The sequence below is a fragment of the Rhipicephalus microplus genome, chromosome 3 (assembly GCF_043290135.1).
Source record: "Rhipicephalus microplus isolate Deutch F79 chromosome 3, USDA_Rmic, whole genome shotgun sequence".
NCBI lineage: Eukaryota > Metazoa > Arthropoda > Arachnida > Ixodida > Ixodidae > Rhipicephalus > Rhipicephalus microplus.
In genome coordinates this window covers 72,759,114-72,783,972 of record NC_134702.1, presented here as the reverse complement: position 1 = coordinate 72,783,972, position 24,859 = coordinate 72,759,114, and the positions used below count along the sequence as shown (strand labels likewise).

At 44.9% G+C, this 24,859-nt stretch overlaps 1 protein-coding gene and 40 non-coding genes across 41 annotated transcripts in view; all 41 read right to left on the bottom strand.

The window, feature by feature from the left end:
• LOC142803787 (uncharacterized) overlaps window positions 1–24,859 on the bottom strand; it is a 373,950-nt gene that overhangs the window by 37,172 nt on the left and 311,919 nt on the right. The window lies entirely within an intron of this gene.
• On the bottom strand, window positions 585–674 carry TRNAY-GUA (transfer RNA tyrosine (anticodon GUA)). Its single transcript is given in 2 exon segments — window positions 585–620; window positions 638–674. It is a non-coding gene; the product is annotated as a tRNA-Tyr (tRNA).
• TRNAY-GUA (transfer RNA tyrosine (anticodon GUA)) lies at window positions 985–1,074 on the bottom strand. Its single transcript is given in 2 exon segments — window positions 985–1,020; window positions 1,038–1,074. It is a non-coding gene; the product is annotated as a tRNA-Tyr (tRNA).
• On the bottom strand, window positions 1,390–1,479 carry TRNAY-GUA (transfer RNA tyrosine (anticodon GUA)). Its single transcript is given in 2 exon segments — window positions 1,390–1,425; window positions 1,443–1,479. It is a non-coding gene; the product is annotated as a tRNA-Tyr (tRNA).
• TRNAY-GUA (transfer RNA tyrosine (anticodon GUA)) lies at window positions 2,195–2,284 on the bottom strand. The gene is given in 2 exon segments: window positions 2,195–2,230; window positions 2,248–2,284. It is a non-coding gene; the product is annotated as a tRNA-Tyr (tRNA).
• On the bottom strand, window positions 3,390–3,479 carry TRNAY-GUA (transfer RNA tyrosine (anticodon GUA)). Its single transcript is given in 2 exon segments — window positions 3,390–3,425; window positions 3,443–3,479. It is a non-coding gene; the product is annotated as a tRNA-Tyr (tRNA).
• On the bottom strand, window positions 3,789–3,878 carry TRNAY-GUA (transfer RNA tyrosine (anticodon GUA)). Its single transcript is given in 2 exon segments — window positions 3,789–3,824; window positions 3,842–3,878. It is a non-coding gene; the product is annotated as a tRNA-Tyr (tRNA).
• On the bottom strand, window positions 4,631–4,720 carry TRNAY-GUA (transfer RNA tyrosine (anticodon GUA)). Its single transcript is given in 2 exon segments — window positions 4,631–4,666; window positions 4,684–4,720. It is a non-coding gene; the product is annotated as a tRNA-Tyr (tRNA).
• Window positions 5,431–5,520, bottom strand: TRNAY-GUA (transfer RNA tyrosine (anticodon GUA)). The gene is given in 2 exon segments: window positions 5,431–5,466; window positions 5,484–5,520. It is a non-coding gene; the product is annotated as a tRNA-Tyr (tRNA).
• On the bottom strand, window positions 5,835–5,924 carry TRNAY-GUA (transfer RNA tyrosine (anticodon GUA)). Its single transcript is given in 2 exon segments — window positions 5,835–5,870; window positions 5,888–5,924. It is a non-coding gene; the product is annotated as a tRNA-Tyr (tRNA).
• Window positions 7,033–7,122, bottom strand: TRNAY-GUA (transfer RNA tyrosine (anticodon GUA)). Its single transcript is given in 2 exon segments — window positions 7,033–7,068; window positions 7,086–7,122. It is a non-coding gene; the product is annotated as a tRNA-Tyr (tRNA).
• TRNAY-GUA (transfer RNA tyrosine (anticodon GUA)) lies at window positions 7,826–7,915 on the bottom strand. The gene is given in 2 exon segments: window positions 7,826–7,861; window positions 7,879–7,915. It is a non-coding gene; the product is annotated as a tRNA-Tyr (tRNA).
• Window positions 8,623–8,712, bottom strand: TRNAY-GUA (transfer RNA tyrosine (anticodon GUA)). The gene is given in 2 exon segments: window positions 8,623–8,658; window positions 8,676–8,712. It is a non-coding gene; the product is annotated as a tRNA-Tyr (tRNA).
• Window positions 9,028–9,117, bottom strand: TRNAY-GUA (transfer RNA tyrosine (anticodon GUA)). Its single transcript is given in 2 exon segments — window positions 9,028–9,063; window positions 9,081–9,117. It is a non-coding gene; the product is annotated as a tRNA-Tyr (tRNA).
• TRNAY-GUA (transfer RNA tyrosine (anticodon GUA)) lies at window positions 9,428–9,517 on the bottom strand. The gene is given in 2 exon segments: window positions 9,428–9,463; window positions 9,481–9,517. It is a non-coding gene; the product is annotated as a tRNA-Tyr (tRNA).
• Window positions 9,833–9,922, bottom strand: TRNAY-GUA (transfer RNA tyrosine (anticodon GUA)). The gene is given in 2 exon segments: window positions 9,833–9,868; window positions 9,886–9,922. It is a non-coding gene; the product is annotated as a tRNA-Tyr (tRNA).
• Window positions 10,233–10,322, bottom strand: TRNAY-GUA (transfer RNA tyrosine (anticodon GUA)). The gene is given in 2 exon segments: window positions 10,233–10,268; window positions 10,286–10,322. It is a non-coding gene; the product is annotated as a tRNA-Tyr (tRNA).
• Window positions 10,638–10,727, bottom strand: TRNAY-GUA (transfer RNA tyrosine (anticodon GUA)). The gene is given in 2 exon segments: window positions 10,638–10,673; window positions 10,691–10,727. It is a non-coding gene; the product is annotated as a tRNA-Tyr (tRNA).
• TRNAN-GUU (transfer RNA asparagine (anticodon GUU)) lies at window positions 11,034–11,123 on the bottom strand. The gene is given in 2 exon segments: window positions 11,034–11,069; window positions 11,087–11,123. It is a non-coding gene; the product is annotated as a tRNA-Asn (tRNA).
• On the bottom strand, window positions 11,880–11,969 carry TRNAY-GUA (transfer RNA tyrosine (anticodon GUA)). Its single transcript is given in 2 exon segments — window positions 11,880–11,915; window positions 11,933–11,969. It is a non-coding gene; the product is annotated as a tRNA-Tyr (tRNA).
• On the bottom strand, window positions 12,285–12,374 carry TRNAY-GUA (transfer RNA tyrosine (anticodon GUA)). The gene is given in 2 exon segments: window positions 12,285–12,320; window positions 12,338–12,374. It is a non-coding gene; the product is annotated as a tRNA-Tyr (tRNA).
• TRNAY-GUA (transfer RNA tyrosine (anticodon GUA)) lies at window positions 13,080–13,169 on the bottom strand. Its single transcript is given in 2 exon segments — window positions 13,080–13,115; window positions 13,133–13,169. It is a non-coding gene; the product is annotated as a tRNA-Tyr (tRNA).
• On the bottom strand, window positions 14,270–14,359 carry TRNAY-GUA (transfer RNA tyrosine (anticodon GUA)). Its single transcript is given in 2 exon segments — window positions 14,270–14,305; window positions 14,323–14,359. It is a non-coding gene; the product is annotated as a tRNA-Tyr (tRNA).
• TRNAY-GUA (transfer RNA tyrosine (anticodon GUA)) lies at window positions 15,067–15,156 on the bottom strand. Its single transcript is given in 2 exon segments — window positions 15,067–15,102; window positions 15,120–15,156. It is a non-coding gene; the product is annotated as a tRNA-Tyr (tRNA).
• Window positions 15,466–15,555, bottom strand: TRNAY-GUA (transfer RNA tyrosine (anticodon GUA)). Its single transcript is given in 2 exon segments — window positions 15,466–15,501; window positions 15,519–15,555. It is a non-coding gene; the product is annotated as a tRNA-Tyr (tRNA).
• TRNAY-GUA (transfer RNA tyrosine (anticodon GUA)) lies at window positions 16,257–16,346 on the bottom strand. The gene is given in 2 exon segments: window positions 16,257–16,292; window positions 16,310–16,346. It is a non-coding gene; the product is annotated as a tRNA-Tyr (tRNA).
• On the bottom strand, window positions 17,055–17,144 carry TRNAY-GUA (transfer RNA tyrosine (anticodon GUA)). The gene is given in 2 exon segments: window positions 17,055–17,090; window positions 17,108–17,144. It is a non-coding gene; the product is annotated as a tRNA-Tyr (tRNA).
• On the bottom strand, window positions 17,460–17,549 carry TRNAY-GUA (transfer RNA tyrosine (anticodon GUA)). The gene is given in 2 exon segments: window positions 17,460–17,495; window positions 17,513–17,549. It is a non-coding gene; the product is annotated as a tRNA-Tyr (tRNA).
• On the bottom strand, window positions 17,860–17,949 carry TRNAY-GUA (transfer RNA tyrosine (anticodon GUA)). Its single transcript is given in 2 exon segments — window positions 17,860–17,895; window positions 17,913–17,949. It is a non-coding gene; the product is annotated as a tRNA-Tyr (tRNA).
• TRNAY-GUA (transfer RNA tyrosine (anticodon GUA)) lies at window positions 18,265–18,354 on the bottom strand. The gene is given in 2 exon segments: window positions 18,265–18,300; window positions 18,318–18,354. It is a non-coding gene; the product is annotated as a tRNA-Tyr (tRNA).
• On the bottom strand, window positions 18,665–18,754 carry TRNAY-GUA (transfer RNA tyrosine (anticodon GUA)). The gene is given in 2 exon segments: window positions 18,665–18,700; window positions 18,718–18,754. It is a non-coding gene; the product is annotated as a tRNA-Tyr (tRNA).
• TRNAN-GUU (transfer RNA asparagine (anticodon GUU)) lies at window positions 19,070–19,159 on the bottom strand. The gene is given in 2 exon segments: window positions 19,070–19,105; window positions 19,123–19,159. It is a non-coding gene; the product is annotated as a tRNA-Asn (tRNA).
• Window positions 19,869–19,958, bottom strand: TRNAY-GUA (transfer RNA tyrosine (anticodon GUA)). The gene is given in 2 exon segments: window positions 19,869–19,904; window positions 19,922–19,958. It is a non-coding gene; the product is annotated as a tRNA-Tyr (tRNA).
• On the bottom strand, window positions 20,315–20,404 carry TRNAY-GUA (transfer RNA tyrosine (anticodon GUA)). The gene is given in 2 exon segments: window positions 20,315–20,350; window positions 20,368–20,404. It is a non-coding gene; the product is annotated as a tRNA-Tyr (tRNA).
• On the bottom strand, window positions 20,721–20,810 carry TRNAY-GUA (transfer RNA tyrosine (anticodon GUA)). The gene is given in 2 exon segments: window positions 20,721–20,756; window positions 20,774–20,810. It is a non-coding gene; the product is annotated as a tRNA-Tyr (tRNA).
• TRNAY-GUA (transfer RNA tyrosine (anticodon GUA)) lies at window positions 21,517–21,606 on the bottom strand. Its single transcript is given in 2 exon segments — window positions 21,517–21,552; window positions 21,570–21,606. It is a non-coding gene; the product is annotated as a tRNA-Tyr (tRNA).
• TRNAY-GUA (transfer RNA tyrosine (anticodon GUA)) lies at window positions 21,917–22,006 on the bottom strand. The gene is given in 2 exon segments: window positions 21,917–21,952; window positions 21,970–22,006. It is a non-coding gene; the product is annotated as a tRNA-Tyr (tRNA).
• On the bottom strand, window positions 22,322–22,411 carry TRNAY-GUA (transfer RNA tyrosine (anticodon GUA)). The gene is given in 2 exon segments: window positions 22,322–22,357; window positions 22,375–22,411. It is a non-coding gene; the product is annotated as a tRNA-Tyr (tRNA).
• TRNAY-GUA (transfer RNA tyrosine (anticodon GUA)) lies at window positions 23,118–23,207 on the bottom strand. The gene is given in 2 exon segments: window positions 23,118–23,153; window positions 23,171–23,207. It is a non-coding gene; the product is annotated as a tRNA-Tyr (tRNA).
• On the bottom strand, window positions 23,518–23,607 carry TRNAY-GUA (transfer RNA tyrosine (anticodon GUA)). The gene is given in 2 exon segments: window positions 23,518–23,553; window positions 23,571–23,607. It is a non-coding gene; the product is annotated as a tRNA-Tyr (tRNA).
• TRNAY-GUA (transfer RNA tyrosine (anticodon GUA)) lies at window positions 24,709–24,798 on the bottom strand. Its single transcript is given in 2 exon segments — window positions 24,709–24,744; window positions 24,762–24,798. It is a non-coding gene; the product is annotated as a tRNA-Tyr (tRNA).

The following is a 24,859-nucleotide window of genomic DNA, read 5'->3' as shown; positions in this document are numbered from 1 at the left end:
AGATGCTAGTAAAATGGCGACGTTTATACAACCTTCCCAATCGTCTCGCATATAAACTTTGGGTGCCAGCACACTTTGTGACGCGTATGACATGTTTTATTTCACTTTATACATTATGCTGCTGCACATGTGGCGATAAATCACTAATTAAAACATAAAGAATACCACAAAAAAGCTTGCTCTGTCGAGCCGGATTCAAACCAGCGACCTATGGATGTACGCAGTTAAAACCTATACTGTCCACCGCTCTACCAACTGGGCTATCGACGGCACATGACGGTACTACGACGCTGATTCATCCTTTATGCCGAAGCAATCGCAGGCAGTATAAAGGCTGACGATATAACGAGAACCATGAAGCTTCATGACATTTACTTACCCACTCTACCCACTCAAGCGTATAACCCCTGATGCTAGTAAAACGGCGACGTTTCTGCAACCTTCCCAATCGTCTCGCATATGAACTTCTGGTGCCAGCACACTTCGCGACGCGTATGACATGTTCTAATTCACTTTGTACGTTATGGTGCTGCACATGTGGCAATAAATCACTAATTAAAACATAAAGAATAAAAAAAGCTTGATCCGTCGAGCTGCATTTGAACCAGCGACCTATGGATATCCGCAGTTGGAACCTCTACAGTCCACCGCTCTACCAACTGAGCTATCGACGGAAGATGGCGGTACCAAGGCGCTGATTCTTCCTGTATGCCGTAGGGATCGCAGGCAGAATTGAGGCTGACGAAATTACGAGAACCACGAAGCTGCATGATATTTAATTACCTTTTCACGCGTATTTACCCCCGATGCTAGTAAAATGGCGACGTTTATACAACCTTCCCAATCGTCTCGCATATAAACTTTGGGTGCCAGCACACTTTGTGACGCGTATGACATGTTTTATTTCACTTTATACAATATGCTGCTGCACATGTGGCAATAAATCACTAATTAAAACATAAAGAATACCACAAAAAAGCTTGCTCCGTCGAGCCGGATTCAAACCAGCGACCTATGGATGTACGCAGTTAAAACCTATACAGTCCACCGCTCTACCAACTGAGCTATCGACGGCACAAGGCGGTAGTACGATGCTGATTCATCCTTTATGCCGAAGGAATCGCAGGCAGTATAAAGGCTGACGATATAACGAGAACCATAAAGCTGCATGACATTTACTTACCCACTCTACCCACTCAAGCGTATTTACCCCTGATGCTAGTAAAACGGCGACGTTTCTGCAAGCTTCCCAATCGTCTCGCATATGAACTTCTGGTGCCAGCACACTTCGCGACGCGTATGACATGTTCTAATTCACTTTGTACCTTATGGGTCTGCACATGTGGCAATAAATCACTAATTAAAACATAAAGAATAAAAAAAGCTTGATCCGTCGAGCCGCATTTGAACCAGCGACCTATGGATATCCGCAGTTGGAACCTCTACAGTCCACCGCTCTACCAACTGAGCTATCGACGGAAGATGGCGGTACCAAGGCGCTGATTCTTCCTGTATGCCGAAGGGATCGCAGGCAGAATTGAGGCTGACGAAATAACGAGAACCACGAAGCTGCATGACATTTAATTACCTTTTCACGCGTATTTACCCTCGATGCTAGTAAAATGGCGACGTTTATACAACCTTCCCAATCGTCTCGCATATAAACTTTGGGTGCCAGCACACTTTGTGACGCGTATGACATGTTTTATTTCACTTTATACAATATACTGCTGCACATGTGGCAATAAATCACTAATTAAAACATAAAGAATACCACAAAAAAGCTTGCTCCGTCGAGCCGGATTCAAACCAGCGACCTATGGATGTACGCAGTTAAAACCTATACTGTCCACCGCTCTACCAACTGAGCAATCGACGGAAGACGGCGGTACCAAGGCGCTGATTCATCCTTTATGCCGAAGGGATCGCAGGCAGTATTGAGGCTGACGAAATAACGAGAACCATGAAGGCGCATGACATTTACTTACCCACTCTACCCACTCAAGCGTATTTACCCCTGATGCTAGTAAAACGGCGACGTTTCTGCAACCTTCCCAATCGTCTCGCATATGAACTTCTGGTGCCAGCACACTTCGCGACGCGTATGACATGTTCTAATTCACTTTGTACCTTATGGGTCTGCACATGTGGCAATAAATCACTAATTAAAACATAAAGAATAAAAAAAGCTTGATCCGTCGAGCCGCATTTGAACCAGCGACCTATGGATATCCGCAGTTGGAACCTCTACAGTCCACCGCTCTTCCAACTGAGCTATCGACGGAAGATGGCCGTACCAAGGCGCTGATTCATCCTTTATGCCGAAGGGATCGCAGGCAGTATTGAGGCTGACGAAATAACGAGAACCATGAAGGTGCATGACATTTATTTACCTTCTCACGCGTATTTACCCCCGATGCTAGTAAAATGGCGACGTTTCTACAACCTTCCCAATCGTCTCGCATATAAACTTTGGGTGCCAGCACACTTTGTGACGCGTATGACATGTTCTAATTCAATTTATACATTATGGTGCTGCACATGTGGCAATAAATCACTAATTAAAATATAAAGAATACTACAAAAAAGTTTGCTCTGTCGCGCCAGATTCGAACCAGCGACCTATGGATGTACGCAGTTAAAACCTATACAGTTCACCGCTCTACCAACTGAGCTATCAACGGCAGATGGCGGTACTCCGGCACTGATTCATCCTTTATGCCGAAGGAATTGCAGGCAGTATTGAGGCTGACGAAATAACGAGAACCCTAAAGCTGCATTACATTTAATTAACCACTCACGCGTATTTACCCCCGATGCTAGTAAAACTGCGACGTTTCTGCAACCTTACCAATCGTCTCGCATATAAACTTTGGGTGCCAGCACACTTTGTGAAGCGTATGACATGTTCTAATTCACTTTATACATTATGGTGCTGCACATGTGGCAATAAATCACTAATAAAACATGAAGAAAAAAATATAAAAGATTGCTCCGTTGAGCCGGATTCGAACCAGCGACCTATGAATGTCCACAGTTGAAACCTCTACATTCCACTGCTCTACCAACTGAGCTATCGATGGAAGAAGTCGGTACCACGGCGCTGATTCATCCTTTATGTCGAAGGAATTGCAGGCAGTATTGAGGCTGACGAAATAACGAGAACCATAAAGCTGCATGACATTTAATTAACCACTCACGCGTATTTACCCCCGATGCTAGTAAAACTGCGACGTTTCTGCAACCTTCCCAATCGTCTCGCGTATAAACTTTGGGTGCCAGCACATTTCGCGATACGTATGACATGTTCTAATTCACTTGGTACATTATGGTGCTGCACATGTGGCAATTTTTCACTAATTAAAACATTAAGAATAAAAAAAGCTTGCTCCGTCGAGCCGATTTCGAACCAGCGACCTATGGATGTCCGCAATGGTAACCTCTACAGTCCACCGCTCTACCAACTGAGCTATCGACGGAAGATGGCGGTACTACGGTGCTGATTCATCCTTTATGCCCAAGGAATCGCAGGCTTTATAGAGGCTGACGAAATAACGAGAACCATGAAACTGCATGACATTTACTTACCCACTCACGCGTATTTACCCCCGATGCTAGTAAAATGGCGACGTTTCAACAACCTTCCCAATCGTCTCGCATAAAAACTTTGGGTGGCAGCACACTTTGTGACGCGTATGACTTGTTCTAATTCACTTCATACATTATGGTGCTGCACTTTTGGCAATAAATCACTAATTAAAACATAAAGAATCTCACAAAAAGCTTGCTCCGTCGAGCCGGATTCGAACCAGCGACCTATGCATGTGCGCAGTTGGAACCTCTACAGTCCACCACTCTACCAACTGAGCTATCGACGGAAGATGACAGTACCACGGCGCTGATTCATCCTTGAGCTATCGACGGAAGATGGCCGTATCAAGGCGCTGATTCATCCTTTATTCCGAAGGGATCGCAGGCAGTATTGAGGCTGACGAAATAACGAGAACCACAAAGCTGCATGACATTTATTTACCTTCCCACGCGTATTTACCCCCGATGCTAGTAAAATGGCGACGTTTATACAACCTTCCCAATCGTCTCGCATATAAACTTTGGGTGCCAGCACACTTTGTGACGCGTATGACATGTTTTATTTCACTTTATATATTATGCTGCTGCACATGTGGCGATAAATCACTAATTAAAACATAAAGAATACCACAAAAAAGCTTGCTCCGTCGAGCCGGATTCAAACCAGCGACCTATGGATGTACGCAGTTAAAACCTATACTGTCCACCGCTCTACCAACTGAGCAATCGACGGAAGACGGCGGTACCAAGGCGCTGATTCATCCTTTATGCCGAAGGGATCGCAGGCAGTATTGAGGCTGACGAAATAACGAGAACCATGAAGGCGCATGACATTTAATTACCTTCTCACGCGTATTTACCCCCGATGCTAGTAAAATGGCGACGTTTCTACAACCTTCCCAATCGGCTCGCATATAAACTTTGGGTGCCAGCACACTTTGTGACGCGTATGACATGTTCTAAATCACTTCATACATTATGGTGCTGCACATGTGGCAATAAATCACTAATTTAAACATAAAGAATAAAAAAAGCTTGCTCCGTCGAGCCGGATTCGAACCAGCGACCTATGGATGTCCGCAGTTGGAACCTCTACAGTCCACCGCTCTACCAACTGAGCTATCGACGGAAGATGGCGATACCAAGGCGCTGATTTTTCCTGTATGCCGAAGGGATCGCAGGCAGAATTGAGGCTGACGAAATAACGAGAACCACGAAGCTGCATGACATTTAATTACCTTTTCACGCGTATTTACCCCCGATGCTAGTAAAATGGCGACGTTTCTACAACCTTCCCAATCGTCTCGCATATAAACTTTGGGTGCCAGCACACTTTGTGACGCGTATGACATGTTCTAATTCACTTCATACATTATGGTGCTGCACATGTGGCAATAAATCACTAATTAAAACATAAAGAATACTACAAAAAAGCTTGCTCCGTCGAGCCATATTCGAACCAGCGACCTATGGATGTACGCAGTTAAAACCTATACAGTCCACCGCTCTACAAACTGAGCTATTGACGGCAGATGGCGGTACTACGACGCTGATTCATCCTTTATGCCGAAGGAATCGCAGGCAGTATAAAGGCTGACGATATAACGAGAACCATGAAGCTGCATGACATTTACTTTCCCACTCACGCGTATTTACCCCTGATGCTAGTAAAACGGCGACGTTTCTGCAACCTTCCCAATCGTCTCGCATATAAACTTTGGGTGGTAGCACACTTCGCGACACGTAGGACATGTTCTAATTCAATTTGTAGTTTATGGTGCTGCACATGTGGCAATAAATCACTAATTAAAACATAAAGAATACCACAAAAAAGCTTGCTCCGTCGAGCCGGATTCGAACCAGCGACCTATGGATGTACGCAGTTAAAACCTATACAGTGCACTGCTCTACCAGCTGAGCTATCGACGGCAGAAAGTGGTACTCCGGCGCTGATTCATCCTTTATGCCGAAGGAATCGCAGGCAGTATAAAGGCTGACGATATAACGAGAACCATTAGGCTGCATGACATTTTTTTACCAACTCACGCGTATTTACACCGGATGCTAGTAAAACTGCGACGTTTCTGCAACCTTCCCAATTGTCTCGCATATAAACTTTGGGTGCCAGCACACTTCGCGACGCGTATGACATGTTCTAATTCACTAATTCACTTGGTACATTATGGTGCTGCACATGTGGCAATAAATCACTAATTAAAACATAATGAATAAAAAAAGTTTGCTCCGTCGAGCCGGACTCGAACCAGCGACCTATTGATGTCCGCAGTTGGAAGCTCTACAGTCCACCTCTCTTCCAACTGAGCTATCGACGGAAGATGGCCGTACCAAGGCGCTGATTCATCCTTTATGCCGAAGGGATCGCAGGCAGTATTGAGGCTGACGAAATAACGAGAACCATGAAGGTGCATGACATTTATTTACCTTCTCACGCGTATTTACCCCCGATGCTAGTAAAATGGCGACGTTTCTACAACCTTCCCAATCGTCTCGCATATAAACTTTGGGTGCCAGCACACTTTGTGACGCGTATGACATGTTCTAATTCAATTTATACATTATGGTGCTGCACATGTGGCAATAAATCACTAATTAAAACATAAAGAATACTACAAAAAAGCTTGCTTTGTCGCGCCAGATTCGAACCAGCGACCTATGAATGTACGCAGTTAAAACCTATACTGTCCACCGCTCTACCAACTGAGCAATCGACGGAAGACGGCGGTACCAAGGCGCTGATTCATCCTTTATGCCGAAGGGATCGCAGGCAGTATTGAGGCTGACGAAATAACGAGAACCATGAAGGCGCATGACATTTAATTACCTTCTCACGCGTATTTACCCCCGATGCTAGTAAAATGGCGACGTTTGTACAACCTTCCCAATCGTCTCGCATATAAACTTTGGGTGCCAGCACACTTTGTGACGCGTATGACATGTTCTAATTCACTTCATACTATATGGTGCTGCACATGTGGCAATAAATCACTAATTAAAACATGAAGAATACTACAAAAAAGCTTGCTCCGTCGAGCCATATTCGAACCAGCGACCTCTGGATGTACGCAGTTAAAACCTATACAGTCCACCGCTCTACCAACTGAGCTATCGACGGTAGATGGCGGTACTACGGTGCTGATTCATCCTTTATACCGAAGGAATCGCAGGCTGTTTAGAGGCTGACGAAATAACGAGAACCATGAAGCTGCATGACATTTACTTACCCACTCACGCGTATTTACCTCAATGCTAGTAAAATGGCGACGTTTCTGCAACCTTCCCAATCGTCTCGCATATAAACTTTGGGTGCCAGCACACTTTGTGACGCGTATGACATGTTCTAATTCACTTTTTACATTATGGTGCTGCACATGTGGCAATAAATCACTAATAAACCATGAAGAAAAAAACAAAAAAGATTGCTCCGTTGAGCCGGATTCGAACCAGCGACCTATGAATGTCCACAGTTGAAACCTCTACATTCCACTGCTCTACCAACTGAGCTATCGACGGAAGAAGTCGGTACCACGGCGCTGATTCATCCTTTATGTCGAAGGAATTGCAGGCAGTATTGAGGCTGACGAAATAACGAGAACCATGAAGCTGCATGACATTTATTTACCTTCTCACGCGTATTTACCCCCGATGCTAGTAAAATGGCGACGTTTCTACAACCTTCCCAATCGTCTCGCATATAAACTTTGGGTGCCAGCACACTTTGTGTCGCGTATGAGATGTTTTATTCACATTGTACGTTATGGTGCTGCACATGTGGCAATAAATCACTAATAAAACATGAAGAAAAAAATATAAAAGATTGCTCCGTTGAGCCGGATTCGAACCAGCGACCTATGAATGTCCACAGTTGAAACCTCTACATTCCACTGCTCTACTAACTGAGCTATCGACGGAAGAAGTTGGTACCACGGCGCTGATTCATCCTTTATGTCGAAGGAATTGCAGGCAGTATTGAGGCTGACGAAATAACGAGAACCATAAAGCTGCATGACATTTCATTAACCTCTCACGCGTATATTCCCCCGATGCTAGTAAGATGGCGACATTTCTAGAACCTTCCGAATCGTCTCGCATACAAACTTTGGGTGCCAGCACACTTCGCGACGCGTATGACATGTTCAAATTCACTTTGTACATTATGGTGCTGCACATGTGGCAATAAATCACTAATTAAAACATAAAGAATAAAAAAGCTTGCTCCGTCGAGCCGGATTCGAACCAGCGACCTATGGATATCCGTAGTTGGAACCTCTACAGTCCACCGCTCTACCAACTGAGCTATCGACGGAAGACGGCGGTACCAAGGCGCTGATTCATCCTTTATTCCGAAGGGATCGCAGGCAATATTGAGGCTGACGAAATAACGAGAACCATGAAGGTGCATGACATTTATTTACCTTCTCACGCGTATTTACCCCCGAAGCTAGTAAAATGGCGACGTTTCTACAACCTTCCCAATCGTCTCGCATATAATCTTTGGGTGCCAGCACACTTTGTGACGCGTATGACATGTTCTAATTCACTTTATACATTATGGTGCTGCACATGTGGCAATAAATCACTACTTAAAACATAAAGAATACTACAAAAAAGCTTGCTCTGTCGAGCCAGATTCGAACCAGCGACCTATGGATGTACGCAGTTAAAACCTATACAGTTCACCGCTCTACCAACTGAGCTATCAACGGGAGATGGCGGTACTCCGGCGCTGATTCATCCTTTATGCCTAGAGGATCGCAGGCAGTATTGAGGCTGACGAAATAACGAGAGCCATGAAGCTGCATGACATTTAATTACCTTCTCACGGGTATTTACTCCAATGCTAGTAAAATGGCGACGTTTCTACAACCTTCCCAATCGTCTCGCATATAAACTTTAGGTGCCAGCACACTTTGTGACGCGTATGACATGTTCTAATTCACTTTATACAATATGGTGCTGCACGTGGCAATAAATCACTAATTAAAACATAAAGAATACCACGAAAAAGCTTGCTCCGTCGAGCCGGATTCGAACCAGCGACCTATGGATGTACGCAGTTAAAACCTATACAGTGCACTGCTCTACCAGCTGAGCTATCGACGGCAGAAGGCGGTACTCCGGCGCTGATTCATCCTTTATGCCGAAGGAATTGCAGGCAGTATAAAGGCTGATGATATAACGAGAACCATGAAGCTGCATGACATTTACTTACCCACTCTACCCACTCAAGCGTATTTACTCCTGATCCTAGTAAAACGGCGACGTTTCTGCAACCTTCCCAATCGTCTCGCATATGAACTTCTGGTGACAGCACACTTCGCGACGCGTATGACATGTTCTAATTCACTTTGTACGTTATGGTGCTGCACATGTGGCAATAAATCCCTAATTAAAACATAAAGAATAAAAAAAGCTTCATCCGTCGAGCCGCATTTGAACCAGCGACCTATGGATATCCGCAGTTGGAACCTCTACAGTCCACCGCTCTACCAACTGAGCTATCGACGGAAGATGGCGGTACCAAGGCGCTGATTCTTCCTGTATGCCGAAGGGATCGCAGGCAGAATTGAGGCTGACGAAATAACGAGAACCACGAAGCTGCATGACATTTAATTACCTTTTCACGCGTATTTACCCCCGATGATAGTAAAATGGCGACGTTTATACAACCTTCCCAATCGTCTCGCATATAAACTTTGGGTGCCAGCACACTTTGTGACGCGTATGACATGTTTTATTTCACTTTATACAATATGCTGCTGCACATGTGGCAATAAATCACTAATTAAGACATAAATAATACCACAAAAAAGCTTGCTCCGTCGAGCCGGATTCAAACCAGCGACCTATGGATGTACGCAGTTAAAACCTATACTGTCCACCGCTCTACCAACTGAGCTATCGACGGCACATGGCGGTACTACGACGCTTATTCATCCTTTATGCCGAAGCAATCGCAGGCAGTATAAAGGCTGCCGATATAACGAGAACCATGAAGCTTCATGACATTTACTTACCCACTCTACCCACTCAAGCGTATTTACCCCTGATGCTAGTAAAACGGCGACGTTTCTGCAACCTTCCCAATCGTCTCGCATATGAACTTCTGGTGCCAGCACACTTCGCGACGCGTATGACATGTTCTAATTCACTTTTTACGTTATGGTGCTGCACATGTGGCAATAAATCACTAATTAAAACATAAAGAATAAAAAAAGCTTGATCCGTCGAGCCGCATTTGAACCAGCGACCTATGGATATCCGCAGTTGGAACCTCTACAGTCCACCGCTCTACCAACTGAGCTATCGACGGAAGATGGCGGTACCAAGGCGCTGATTCTTCCTGTATGCCGAAGGGATCGCAGGCAGAATTGAGGCTGACGAAATAACGAGAACCACGAAGCTGCATGACATTTATTTACCTTCTCACGCGTATTTACCCCCGATGCTAGTAAAATGGCGACGTTTATACAACCTTCCCAATCGTCTCGCATATGAACTTTGGGTGCCAGCACACTTTGTGACGCGTATGACATGTTTTATTTCACTTTATACAATATGGTGCTGCACATATGGCAATAAATCACTAATTAAAACATAAAGAATACCACAAAAAAGCTTGCTCCGTCGAGCCGGATTCAAACCAGCGACCTATGGATGTACGCAGTTAAAACCTATACTGTCCACCGCTCTACCAACTGAGCTATCGACGGCACATGGCGGTACTACGACGCTGATTCATCCTTTATGCCGAAGCAATCGCAGGCAGTATAAAGGCTGACGATATAACGAGAACCATGAAGCTTCATGACATTTACTTACCCACCCTACCCACTCACGCGTATTTACCCCTGATGCTACTAAAACGGCGACGTTTCTGCGACCTTCCCAATCGTCTTGCATACGAACTTTGGGTGCCAGCACGCTTCGCGACGCGTATGACATGTTCTAATTCACTTTGTACGTTATGGTGCTGCACATGTGGCAATTTTTCACTAATTAAAACATAAAGAATAAAAAAAGCTTGCTCCGTCGAGCCGGATTCGAACCAGCGACCTATGGATATCCGCAGTTGGAGCCTCTACAGTCCACCGCTCTACCAACTGAGCTATCGACGGAAGATGGCGGTACCAAGGCGCTGATTCATCCTTTATGCCGAAGGGATCGCAGGCAGTATTGAGGCTGACGAAATAACGAGAACCATGAAGCTGCATGACATTTACTTACCCACTCACGCGTATTTACCCCTGATGCTAGTAAAACGGCGACGTTTCTGCAACCTTCCCAATCGTCTCGCATATAAACTTTGGGTGCTAGCACACTTCGCGACGCGTATGACATGTTCTAATTCACTTTGTAGTTTATGGTGCTGCACATGTGGCAATAAATCACTAATTAAAACATAAAGAATAAAAAAAGCTTGCTCCGTCGAGCCGGATTCAAACCAGCGACCTATGGATAGCCGCAGTTGGAACCTCAACAGTCCACCGCTCTACCAACTGAGCTGTCGACGGAAGACGGCGGTACCAAGGCGCTGATTCATCCTTTATGCCGAAGGGATCGCAGGCAGTATTGAGGCTGACGAAATAACGAGAACCATGAAGGTGCATGACATTTATTTACCTTCTCACGCGCATTGACCCCCGATGCTAGTAAAATGGCCACGTTTCTACAACCTTCCCAATCGTCTCGCATATAAACTTTGGGTGCCAGCACACTTTGTGACGCGTATGACATGTTCTAATTCACTTTATACATTATGGTGCTGCACATGTGGCAATAAATCACTAATTAAAACATAAAGAATACTACAGAAAAGCTTGCTCCGTCGAGCCAGATTCGAACCAGTGACCTATGGGAGTACGCAGTTAAAACCTATAGAGTCCACCGCTCTACCAACTGAGCTATCGACGGCAGATGGCGGTACCACGGCGCTGATTCATCCTTGAGCTATCGACGGAAGATGGCCGTATCAAGGCGCTGATTCATCCTTTATGCCGAAGGGATCGCAGGCAGTATTGAGGCTGACGAAATAACGAGAACCACAAAGCTGCATGACATTTATTTACCTTCCCACGCGTATTTACCCCCGATGCTAGTAAAATGGCGACGTTTATACAACCTTCCCAATCGTCTCGCATATAAACTTTGGGTGCCAGCACACTTTGTGACGCGTATGACATTTTTTATTTCACTTTATATATTATGCTGCTGCACATGTGGCGATAAATCACTAATTAAAACATAAAGAATACCACAAAAAAGCTTGCTCCGTCAAGCCGGATTCAAACCAGCGACCTATGGATGTACGCAGTTAAAACCTATACTGTCCACCGCTCTACCAACTGAGCTATCGACGGCACATGGCGGTACTACGACGCTGATTCATCCTTTATGCCGAAGCAATCGCAGGCAGTATAAAGGCTGACGATATAACGAGAACCATGAAGCTTCATGACATTTACTTACCCACTCTACCAACTCAAGCGTATTTACCCCTGATGCTAGTAAAACGGCGACGTTTCTGCAACCTTCCCAATCGTCTCGCATATGAACTTCTGGTGCCAGCACACTTCGCGACGCGTATGACATGTTCTAATTCACTTTGTACGTTATGGTGCTGCACATGTGGCAATAAATCACTAATTAAAACATTAAGAATAAAAAAAGCTTGATCCGTCGAGCCGCATTTGAACCAGCGACCTATGGATATCCGCAGTTGGAACCTCTACAGTCCACCGCTCTACCAACTGAGCTATCGACGGAAGATTGCGGTACCAAGGCGCTGATTTTTCCTGTATGCCGAAGGGATCGCAGGCAGAATTGAGGCTGACGAAATAACGAGAACCACGAAGCTGCATGACATTTAATTACCTTTTCACGCGTATTTACCCCCGATGCTAGTAAAATGGCGACGTTTATACAACCTTCCCAATCGTCTCGCATATAAACTTTGGGTGCCAGCACACTTTGTGACGCGTATGACATGTTTTAATTCACTTTATACATTATGGTGCTGCACATGTGGCAATAAACCACTAATTAAAACATAAAGAATACCACAAAAAGCTTGCTCTGTTGAGCCGGATTCGAACCAGCGACCTATGGATGTACGCAGTTAAAACCTATACAGTCCACCGCTCTACAAACTGAGCTATTGACGGCAGATGGCGGTACTACGACGCTGATTCATCCTTTATGCCGAAGGAATCGCCGGCAGTATAAAGGCTGACGATATAACGAGAACCATGAAGCTGCATGACATTTACTTTCCCACTCACGCGTATTTACCCCTGATGCTAGTAAAACGGCGACGTTTCTGCAACGATCCCAATCGTCTCGCATATAAACTTTGGGTGGTAGCACACTTCGCGACACGTAGGACATGTTCTAATTCAATTTGTAGTTTATAGTGCTGCACATGTGGCAATAAATCACTAATTAAAACATAAAGAATAAAAAAAGCTTGCTCCGTCGAGCCGGATTCGAACCATCGACCTATGGATATCCGCAGTTGGAACCTCTACAGTCCACCGCTCTACCAACTGAGCTATCGACGGAAGACGGTGGTACCAAGGCGCTGATTCATCCTTTATGCCGAAGGGATCGCAGGCTGTTTAGAGGCTGACGAAATAACGAGAACCATGAAGCTGCATGACATTTACTTACCCACTCACGCGTATTTACCCCAATGCTAGTAAAATGGCGACGTTTCTGCAACCTTCCCAATCGTCTCGCATATAAACTTTGGGTGCCAGCACACTTTGTGACGCGTATGACATGTTCTAATTCACTTTATACATTATGGTGCTGCACATGTGGCAATAAATCACTAATAAACCATGAAGGAAAAACAAAAAAGATTGCTCCGTTGAGCCGGATTCAAACCAGCGACCTATGAATGTCCACAGTTGAAACCTCTACATTCCACTGCTCTACCAACTGAGCTATCGACGGAAGAAGTCGGTACCACGGCGCTGATTCATCCTTTATGTCGAAGGAATTGCAGGCAGTATTGAGGCTGACGAAATAACGAGAACCATGAAGCTGCATGACATTTATTTACCTTCTCACGCGTATTTACCCCCGATGCTAGTAAAATGGCGACGTTTCTACAACCTTCCCAATCGTCTCGCATATAAACTTTGGGTGCCAGCACACTTTGTGTCGCGTATGACATGTTTTATTCACATTGTACGTTATGGTGCTGCACATGTGGCAATAAATCACTAATAAAACATGAAGAAAAAAATATAAAAGATTGCTCCGTTGAGCCGGATTCGAACGAGCGACCTATGAATGTCCACAGTTGAAACCTCTACATTCCACTGCTCTACCAACTGAGCTATCGACGAAAGAAGTCGGTACCACGGCGCTGATTCATCATTTATGTCGAAGGAATTGCAGGCAGTATTGAGGCTGACGAAATAACGAGAACCATAAAGCTGCATGACACTTAATTAACCTCTCACGCGTATATTCCCCCGATGCTAGTAAGATGGCGACATTTCTAGAACCTTCCCAATCGTCTCGCATACAAACTTTGGGTGCCAGCACACTTCGCGACGCGTATGACATGTTCAAATTCACTTTGTACATTATGGTGCTGCACATGTGGCAATTAATCACTAATTAAAACACAAAGAATAAAAAAGCTTGCTTCGTCGAGCCGGATTCGAACCAGCGACCAATGGATATCCGCACTTGGAACCTCTACAGTCCACCGCTCTACCAACTGAGCTATCGACGGAAGACGGCGGTACCAAGGCGCTGATTCATCCTTTATTCCGAAGGGATCGCAGGCAGTATTGAGGCTGACGAAATAACGAGAACCATGAAGGTGCATGACATTTATTTACCTTCTCACGCGTATTTACCCCTGATGCTAGTAAAATGGCGACGTTTCTACAACCTTCCCAATCGTCTCGCATATAATCTTTGGGTGCCAGCACACTTTGTGACGCGTATGACATGTTCTAATTCACTTTATACATTATGGTGCTGCACATGTGGCAATAAATCACTAATTAAAACATAAAGAATACTACGAAAAAGCTTGCTCTGTCGAGCCAGATTCGAACCAGCGACCTATGGATGTACGCAGTTAAAACCTATACAGTTCACCGCTCTACCAACTGAGCTATCAATGGCAGATGGCGGTACTCCGGCGCTGATTCATCCTTTATGCCTAAGGGATCGCAGGCAGTATTGAGGCTGACGAAATAACGAGAGCCATGAAGCTGCATGACATTTAATTACCTTCTCACGCGTATTTACTCCAATGCTAGTAAAATGGCGACGTTTCTACAACCTTCCCAATCGTCTCGCATATAAACTTTAGGTGCCAGCACACTTTGTGACGCGTATGACATGTTCTAATTCACTTTATACAATATGGTGCTGCACGTGGCAATAAATCACTAATTAAAACATAAAGAATACCACAAAAAAGCTTGCTCCGTCGAGCCGGATTCGAACCAGCGACCTATGGATGTACGCAGTTAAAACCTATACAGTGCACTGCTCTACCAGCTGAGCTATCGACGGCAGAAGGCGGTACTCCGGCGCTGATTCATCCTTTATGCCGAAGGAATCGCAGGCAGTATAAAGGCTGACGATATAACGAGAACCATTAGGCTGCATGACATTTTTTTACCAACTCACGCGTATTTACCCCGGATGCTAGTAAAACTGCGACGTTTCTGCAACCTTCCCAATCGTCTCGCATATAAACTTTGGGTGCCAGCACACTTTGTGACGCGTATGACATGTTTTAATTCACTTTTTACATTATGGTGCTGCACATGTGGCAATAAATCACTAATAAACCATGAAGAAAAAAACAAAAAAGATTGCTCCGTTGAGCCGGATTCGAACCAGCGACCTATGAATGTCCACAGTTGAAACCTCTACATTCCACTGCTCTACCAACTGAGCTATCGACGGAAGAAGTCGGTACCACGGCGCTGATTCATCCTTTATGTCGAAGGAATCAGGCAGTATTGAGGCTGACGAAATAACGAGAACCATGAAGCTGCATGACATTTATTTACCTTCTCACGCGTATTTACCCCCGATGCTTGTAAAATGGCGACGTTTCTACAACCTTCCCAATCGTCTCGCATATAAACTTTGGGTGCCAGCACACTTTGTGTCGCGTATGAGATGTTTTATTCACATTGTACGTTATGGTGCTGCACATGTGGCAATAAATCACTAATAAAACATGAAGAAAAAAATATAAAAGATTGCTCCGTTGAGCCGGATTCGAACCAGCGACCTATGAATGTCCACAGTTGAAACCTCTACATTCCACAGCTCTACTAACTGAGCTATCGACGGAAGAAGTCGGTACCACGGCGCTGATTCATCCTTTATGTCGAAAGAATTGCAGGCAGTATTGAGGCTGACGAAATAACGAGAACCATAAAGCTGCATGACATTTAATTAACCTCTCACGCGTATATTCCCCCGATGCTAGTAAGATGGCGACATTTCTAGAACCTTCCCAATCGTCTCGCATACAAACTTTGGGTGCCAGCACACTTCGCGACGCGTATGACATGTTCAAATTCACTTTGTACATTATGGTGCTGCACATGTGGCAATAAATCACTAATTAAAACATAAAGAATAAAAACGCTTGCTCCGTCGAGCCGGATTCAAACCAGCGACCTATGGATATCCGCAGTTGGAACCTCTACAGTCCACCGCTCTACCAACTGAGCTATCGACGGAAGACGGCGGTACCAAGGCACTGATTCATCCTTTATTCCGAAGGGATCGCAGGCAATATTGAGGCTGACGAAATAACGAGAACCATGAAGGTGCATGACATTTATTTACCTTCTCACGCGTATTTACCCCCGATGCTAGTAAAATGGCGACGTTTCTACAACCTTCCCAATCGTCTCGCATATCATCTTTGGGTGCCAGCACACTTTGTGACGCGTATGACATGTTCTAATTCACTTTATACATTATGGTGCTGCACATGTGGCAATAAATCACTAATTAAAACATAAAGAATACTACAAAAAAGCTTGCTCTGTCGAGCCAGATTCGAACCAGCGACCTATGGATGTACGCAGTTAAAACCTATACAGTTCACCGCTCTACCAACTGAGCTATCAACGGGAGATGGCGGTACTCCGGCGCTGATTCATCCTTTATGCCTAAAGGATCGCAGGCAGTATTGAGGCTGACGAAATAACGAGAGCCATGAAGCTGCATGACATTTATTTACCTTCTCACGCGTATTTACCCCCGATGCTAGTAAAATGGCGACGTTTCTACAACCTTCCCAATCGTCTCGCATATAATCTTTGGGTGCCAGCACACTTTGTGACGCGTATGACATGTTCTAATTCACTTTATACAATATGGTGCTGCACGTGGCAATAAATCACTAATTAAAACATAAAGAATACCACAAAAAAGCTTGCTCCGTCGAGCCGGATTCGAACCAGCGACCTATGGATGTACGCAGTTAAAACCTATACAGTGCACTGCTCTACCAGCTGAGCTATCGACGGCAGAAGGCGGTACTCCGGCGCTGATTCATCCTTTATGCCGAAGGAATTGCAGGCAGTATAAAGGCTGATGATATAACGAGAACCATGAAGCTGCATGACATTTACTTACCCACTCTACCCACTCAAGCGTATTTACTCCTGATCCTAGTAAAACGGCGACGTTTCCGCAACCTTCCCAATCGTCTCGCATATGAACTTCTGGTGCCAGCACACTTCGCGACGCGTATGACATGTTCTAATTCACTTTGTACGTTATGGTGCTGCACATGTGGCAATAAATCACTAATTAAAACATAAAGAATAAAAAAAGCTTCATCCGTCGAGCCGCATTTGAACCAGCGACCTATGGATATCCGCAGTTGGAACCTCTACAGTCCACCGCTCTACCAACTGAGCTATCGACGGAAGATGGCGGTATTAAGGCGCTGATTCTTCCTGTATGCCGAAGGGATCGCAGGCAGAATTGAGGCTGACGAAATAACGAGAACCACGAAGCTGCATGACATTTAATTACCTTTTCACGCGTATTTACCCCCGATGATAGTAAAATGGCGACGTTTATACAACCTTCCCAATCGTCTCGCATATAAACTTTGGGTGCCAGCACACTTTGTGACGCGTATGACATGTTTTATTTCACTTTATACAATATGCTGCTGCACATGTGGCAATAAATCACTAATTAAAACATAAAGAATACCACAAAAAAGCTTGCTCCGTCGAGCCGGATTCAAACCAGCGACCTATGGATGTACGCAGTTAAAACCTATACTGTCCACCGCTCTACCAACTGAGCTATCGACGGCACATGGCGGTACTACGACGCTGATTCATCCTTTATGCCGAAGCAATCGCAGGCAGTATAAAGGCTGACGATATAACGAGAACCATGAAGCTTCATGACATTTACTTACCCACTCTACCCACTCAAGCGTATTTACCCCTGATGCTAGTAAAACGGCGACGTTTCTGCAACCTTCCCAATCGTCTCGCATATGAACTTCTGGTGCCAGCACACTTCGCGACGCGTATGACATGTTCTAATTCACTTTGTACGTTATGGTGCTGCACATGTGGCAATAAATCACTAATTAAAACATAAAGAATAAAAAAAGCTTGATCCGTCGAGCCGCATTTGAACCAGCGACCTATGGATATCCGCAGTTGGAACCTCTACAGTCCACCGCTCTACCAACTGAGCTATCGACGGAAGATGGCGGTACCAAGGCGCTGATTCTTCCTGTATGCCGAAGGGATCGCAGGCAGAATTGAGGCTGACGAAATAACGAGAACCACGAAGCTGCATGACATTTATTTACCTTCTCACGCGTATTTACCCCCGATGCTAGTAAAATGGCGACGTTTATACAACCTTCCCAATCGTCTCGCATATGAACTTTGGGTGCCAGCACACTTTGTGACGCGTATGACATGTTTTATTTCACTTTATACAATATGCTGCTGCACATGTGGCAATAAATCACTAATTAAAACATAAAGAATACCACAAAAAAGCTTGCTCCGTCGAGCCGGATTCAAACCAGCGACCTATGGATGTACGCAGTTAAAACCTATACTGTCCACCGCTCTACCAACTGAGCTATCGACGGCACATGGCGGTACTACGACGCTGATTCATCCTTTATGCCGAAGCAATCGCAGGCAGTATAAAGGCTGACGATATAACGAGAACCATGAAGCTTCATGACATTTACTTACCCACCCTACCCACTCACGCGTATTTACCCCTGATGCTACTAAAACGGCGACGTTTCTGCGACCTTCCCAATCGTCTTGCATACGAACTTTGGGTGCCAGCACGCTTCGCGACGCGTATGACACGTTCTAATTCACTTTGTACGTTATGGTGCTGCACATGTGGCAATTTTTCACTAATTAATACATAAAGAATAAAAAAAGCTTGCTCCGTCGAGCCGGATTCAAACCAGCGACCTATGGATAGCCGCAGTTGGAACCTCAACAGTCCACCGCTCTACCAACTGAGCTGTCGACGGAAGACGGCGGTACCAAGGCGCTGATTCATCCTTTATGCCGAAGGGATCGCAGGCAGTATTGAGGCTGACGAAATAACGAGAACCATGAAGGTGCATGACATTTATTTACCTTCTCACGTGCATTGACCCCCGATGCTAGTAAAATGGCCACGTTTCTACAACCTTCCCAATCGTCTCGCATATAAACTTTGGGTGCCAGCACACTTTGTGACGCGTATGACATGTTCTAATTCACTTTATACATTATGGTGCTGCACATGTGGCAATAAATCACTAATTAAAACATAAAGAATACTACAGAAAAGCTTGCTCCGTCGAGCCAGATTCGAACCAGTGACCTATGGGAGTACGCAGTTAAAACCTATACAGTGCACCGCTCTACCAACTGAGCTATCGACGGCAGATGGCGGTACTCCGGCGCTGATTCATCCTTTATGCCGAAGGAATCGCAGGCAGTATAAAGGCTGACGATATAACGAGAACCATGAAGCTGCATGACATTTAATTACCTTTTCACGCGTATTTACCCCCGATGCTAGTAAAATGGCGACGTTTATACAACCTTCCCAATCGTCTCGCATATAAACTTTGGGTGCCAGCACACTTTGTGACGGGTATGACATGTTTTAATTCACTTTATACATTAAGGTGCTGCACATGTGGCAATAAATCACTAATTAAAACATAAAGAATACCACAAAAAGCTTGCTTCGTCGAGCCGGATTCGAACCAGCGACCTATGGATGTGCGCAGTTGGAACCTCTACAGTCCACCACTCTACCAACTGAGCTATCGACGGAAGATGACAGTACCACGGCGCTGATTCATCCTTGAGCTATCGACAGAAGATGGCCGTATCAAGGCGCTGATTCATCCTTTGTGCCGAAGGGATCGCAGGCAGTATTGAGGCTGACGAAATAACGAGAACCACAAAGCTGCATGACATTTATTTACCTTCCCACGCGTATTTACCCCCGATGCTAGTAAAATGGCGACGTTTATACAACCTTCCCAATCGTCTCGAATATAAACTTTGGGTGCCAGCACATTTTGTGACGCGTATGACATTTTTTATTTCACTTTATATATTATGCTGCTGCACATGTGGCGATAAATCACTAATTAAAACATAAAGAATACCACAAAAAAGCTTGCTCCGTCGAGCCGGATTCAAACCAGCGACCTATGGATGTACGCAGTTAAAACCTATACTGTCCACCGCTCTACCAACTGAGCTATCGACGGCACATGGCGGTACTACGACGCTGATTCATCCTTTATGCCGAAGCAATCGCAGGCAGTTTATAAGGCTGACGATATAACGAGAACCATGAAGCTTCATGACATTTACTTACCCACTCTACCAACTCAAGCGTATTTACCCCTGATGCTAGTAAAACGGCGACGTTTCTGCAACCTTCCCAATCGTCTCGCATATGAACTTCTGGTGCCAGCACACTTCGCGACGCGTATGACATGTTCTAATTCACTTTGTACGTTATGGTGCTGCACATGTGGCAATAAATCACTAATTAAAACATTAAGAATAAAAAAAGCTTGATCCGTCGAGCCGCATTTGAACCAGCGACCTATGGATATCCGCAGTTGGAACCTCTACAGTCCACCGCTCTACCAACTGAGCTATCGACGGAAGATTGCGGTACCAAGGCGCTGATTTTTCCTGTATGCCGAAGGGATCGCAGGCAGAATTGAGGCTGACGAAATAACGAGAACCACGAAGCTGCATGACATTTAATTACCTTTTCACGCGTATTTACCCCCGATGCTAGTAAAATGGCGACGTTTATACAACCTTCCCAATCGTCTCGCATATAAACTTTGGGTGCCAGCACACTTTGTGACGCGTATGACATGTTTTAATTCACTTTATACATTATGGTGCTGCACATGTGGCAATAAACCACTAATTAAAACATAAAGAATACCACAAAAAGCTTGCTCTGTCGAGCCGGATTCGAACCAGCGACCTATGGATGTACGCAGTTAAAACCTATACAGTCCACCGCTCTACAAACTGAGCTATTGACGGCAGATGGTGGTACTACGACGCTGATTCATCCTTTATGCCGAAGGAATCGCAGGCAGTATAAAGGCTGACAATATAACGAGAACCATGAAGCTGCATGACATTTACTTTCCCACTCACGCGTATTTACCCCTGATGCTAGTAAAACGGCGACGTTTCTGCAACCATCCCAATCGTCTCGCATATAAACTTTGGGTGGTAGCACACTTCGCGACACGTAGGACATGTTCTAATTCAATTTGTAGTTTATAGTGCTGCACATGTGGCAATAAATCACTAATTAAAACATAAAGAATAAAAAAAAGCTTGCTCCGTCGAGCCGGATTCGAACCAGCGACCTATGGATATCCGCAGTTGGAACCTCTACAGTCCACCGCTCTACCAACTGAGCTATCGACGGAAGACGGTGGTACCAAGGCGCTGATTCATCCTTTATGCCGAAGGGATCGCAGGCAGTATTGAGGCTGACGAAATAACGAGAACCATGAAGGCGCATGACATTTAATTACCTTCTCACGCGTATTTACCCCCGATGCTAGTAAAATGGCGACGTTTATACAACCTTCCCAATCGTCTCGAATATAAACTTTGGGTGCCAGCACATTTTGTGACGCGTATGACATTTTTTATTTCACTTTATATATTATGCTGCTGCACATGTGGCGATAAATCACTAATTAAAACATAAAGAATACCACAAAAAAGCTTGCTCCGTCGAGCCGGATTCAAACCAGCGACCTATGGATGTACGCAGTTAAAACCTATACTGTCCACCGCTCTACCAACTGAGCTATCGACGGCACATGGCGGTACTACGACGCTGATTCATCCTTTATGCCGAAGCAATCGCAGGCAGTAAAAAGGCTGACGATATAACGAGAACCATGAAGCTTCATGACATTTACTTACCCACTCTACCAACTCAAGCGTATTTACCCCTGATGCTAGTAAAACGGCGACGTTTCTGCAACCTTCCCAATCGTCTCGCATATGAACGTCTGGTGCCAGCACACTTCGCGACGCGTATGACATGTTCTAATTCACTTTGTACGTTATGGTGCTGCACATGTGGCAATAAATCACTAATTAAAACATTAAGAATAAAAAAAGCTTGATCCGTCGAGCCGCATTTGAACCAGCGACCTATGGATATCCGCAGTTGGAACCTCTACAGTCCACCGCTCTACCAACTGAGCTATCGACGGAAGATTGCGGTACCAAGGCGCTGATTTTTCCTGTATGCCGAAGGGATCGCAGGCAGAATTGAGGCTGACGAAATAACGAGAACCACGAAGCTGCATGACATTTAATTACCTTTTCACGCGTATTTACCCCCGATGCTAGTAAAATGGCGACGTTTATACAACCTTCCCAATCGTCTCGCATATAAACTTTGGGTGCCAGCACACTTTGTGACGCGTATGACATGTTTTAATTCACTTTATACATTATGGTGCTGCACATGTGGCAATAAACCACTAATTAAAACATAAAGAATACCACAAAAAGCTTGCTCTGTCGAGCCGGATTCGAACCAGCGACCTATGGATGTACGCAGTTAAAACCTATACAGTCCACCGCTCTACAAACTGAGCTATTGACGGCAGATGGTGGTACTACGACGCTGATTCATCCTTTATGCCGAAGGAATCGCAGGCAGTATAAAGGCTGACAATATAACGAGAACCATGAAGCTGCATGACATTTACTTTCCCACTCACGCGTATTTACCCCTGATGCTAGTAAAACGGCGACGTTTCTGCAACCATCCCAATCGTCTCGCATATAAACTTTGGGTGGTAGCACACTTCGCGACACGTAGGACATGTTCTAATTCAATTTGTAGTTTATAGTGCTGCACATGTGGCAATAAATCACTAATTAAAACATAAAGAATAAAAAAAAGCTTGCTCCGTCGAGCCGGATTCGAACCAGCGACCTATGGATATCCGCAGTTGGAACCTCTACAGTCCACCGCTCTACCAACTGAGCTATCGACGGAAGACGGTGGTACCAAGGCGCTGATTCATCCTTTATGCCGAAGGGATCGCAGGCAGTATTGAGGCTGACGAAATAACGAGAACCATGAAGGCGCATGACATTTAATTACCTTCTCACGCGTATTTACCCCCGATGCTAGTAAAATGGCGACGTTTCTACAACCTTCCCAATCGTCTCGCATATAAACTTTGGGTGCCAGCACACTTTGTGACGCGTATGACATGTTTTAATTCACTTCATACATTATGGTGCTGCACATGTGGCAATAAATCACTAATTAAAACATAAAGAATACTACAAAAAAGCTTGCTCCGTCGAGCCATATTCGAACCAGCGACCTATGGATATCCGCACTTGGAACCTCTACAGTCCACCGCTCTACCAACTGAACTATCGACGGAAGACGGCGGTACCAAGGCGCTGATTCATCCTTTATTCCGAAGGGATCGCAGGCTGTTTAGAGGCTGACGAAATAACGAGAACCATGAAGCTGCATGACATTTACTTACCCACTCACGCGTATTTACCCCAATGCTAGTAAAATGGCGACGTTTCTGCAACCTTCCCAATCGTCTCGCATATAAACTTTGGGTGCCAGCACACTTTGTAACGCGTATGACATGTTCTAATTCACTTTATACATTATGGTGCTGCACATGTGGCAATAAATCACTAATAAACCATGAAGAAAAAAACAAAAAAGATTGCTCCGTTGAGCCGGATTCAAACCAGCGACCTATGAATGTCCACAGTTGAAACCTCTACATTCCACTGCTCTACCAACTGAGCTATCGACGGAAGAAGTCGGTACCACGGCGCTGATTCATCCTTTATGTCGAAGGAATTGCAGGCAGTATTGAGGCTGACGAAATAACGAGAACCATGAAGCTGCATGACATTTATTTACCTTCTCACGCGTATTTACCCCCGATGCTAGTAAAATGGCGACGTTTCTACAACCTTCCCAATCGTCTCGCATATAAACTTTGGGTGCCAGCACACTTTGTGTCGCGTATGACATGTTTTATTCACATTGTACGTTATGGTGCTGCACATGTGGCAATAAATCACTAATAAAACATGAAGAAAAAAATATAAAAGATTGCTCCGTTGAGCCGGATTCGAACCAGCGACCTATGAATGTCCACAGTTGAAACCTCTACATTCCACTGCTCTACCAACTGAGCTATCGACGAAAGAAGTCGGTACCACGGCGCTGATTCATCCTTTATGTCGAAGGAATTGCAGGCAGTATTGAGGCTGACGAAATAACGAGAACCATAAAGCTGCATGACACATAATTAACCTCTCACGCGTATATTCCCCCGATGCTAGTAAGATGGCGACATTTCTAGAACCTTCCCAATCGTCTCGCATACAAACTTTGGGTGCCAGCACACTTCGCGACGCGTATGACATGTTCAAATTCACTTTGTACATTATGGTGCTGCACATGTGGCAATTAATCACTAATTAAAACACAAAGAATAAAAAAGCTTGCTCCGTCGAGCCGGATTCGAACCAGCGACCAATGGATATCCGCACTTGGAACCTCTACAGTCCACCGCTCTACCAACTGAGCCATCGACGGAAGACGGCGGTACCAAGGCGCTGATTCATCCTTTATTCCGAAGGGATCGCAGGCAGTATTG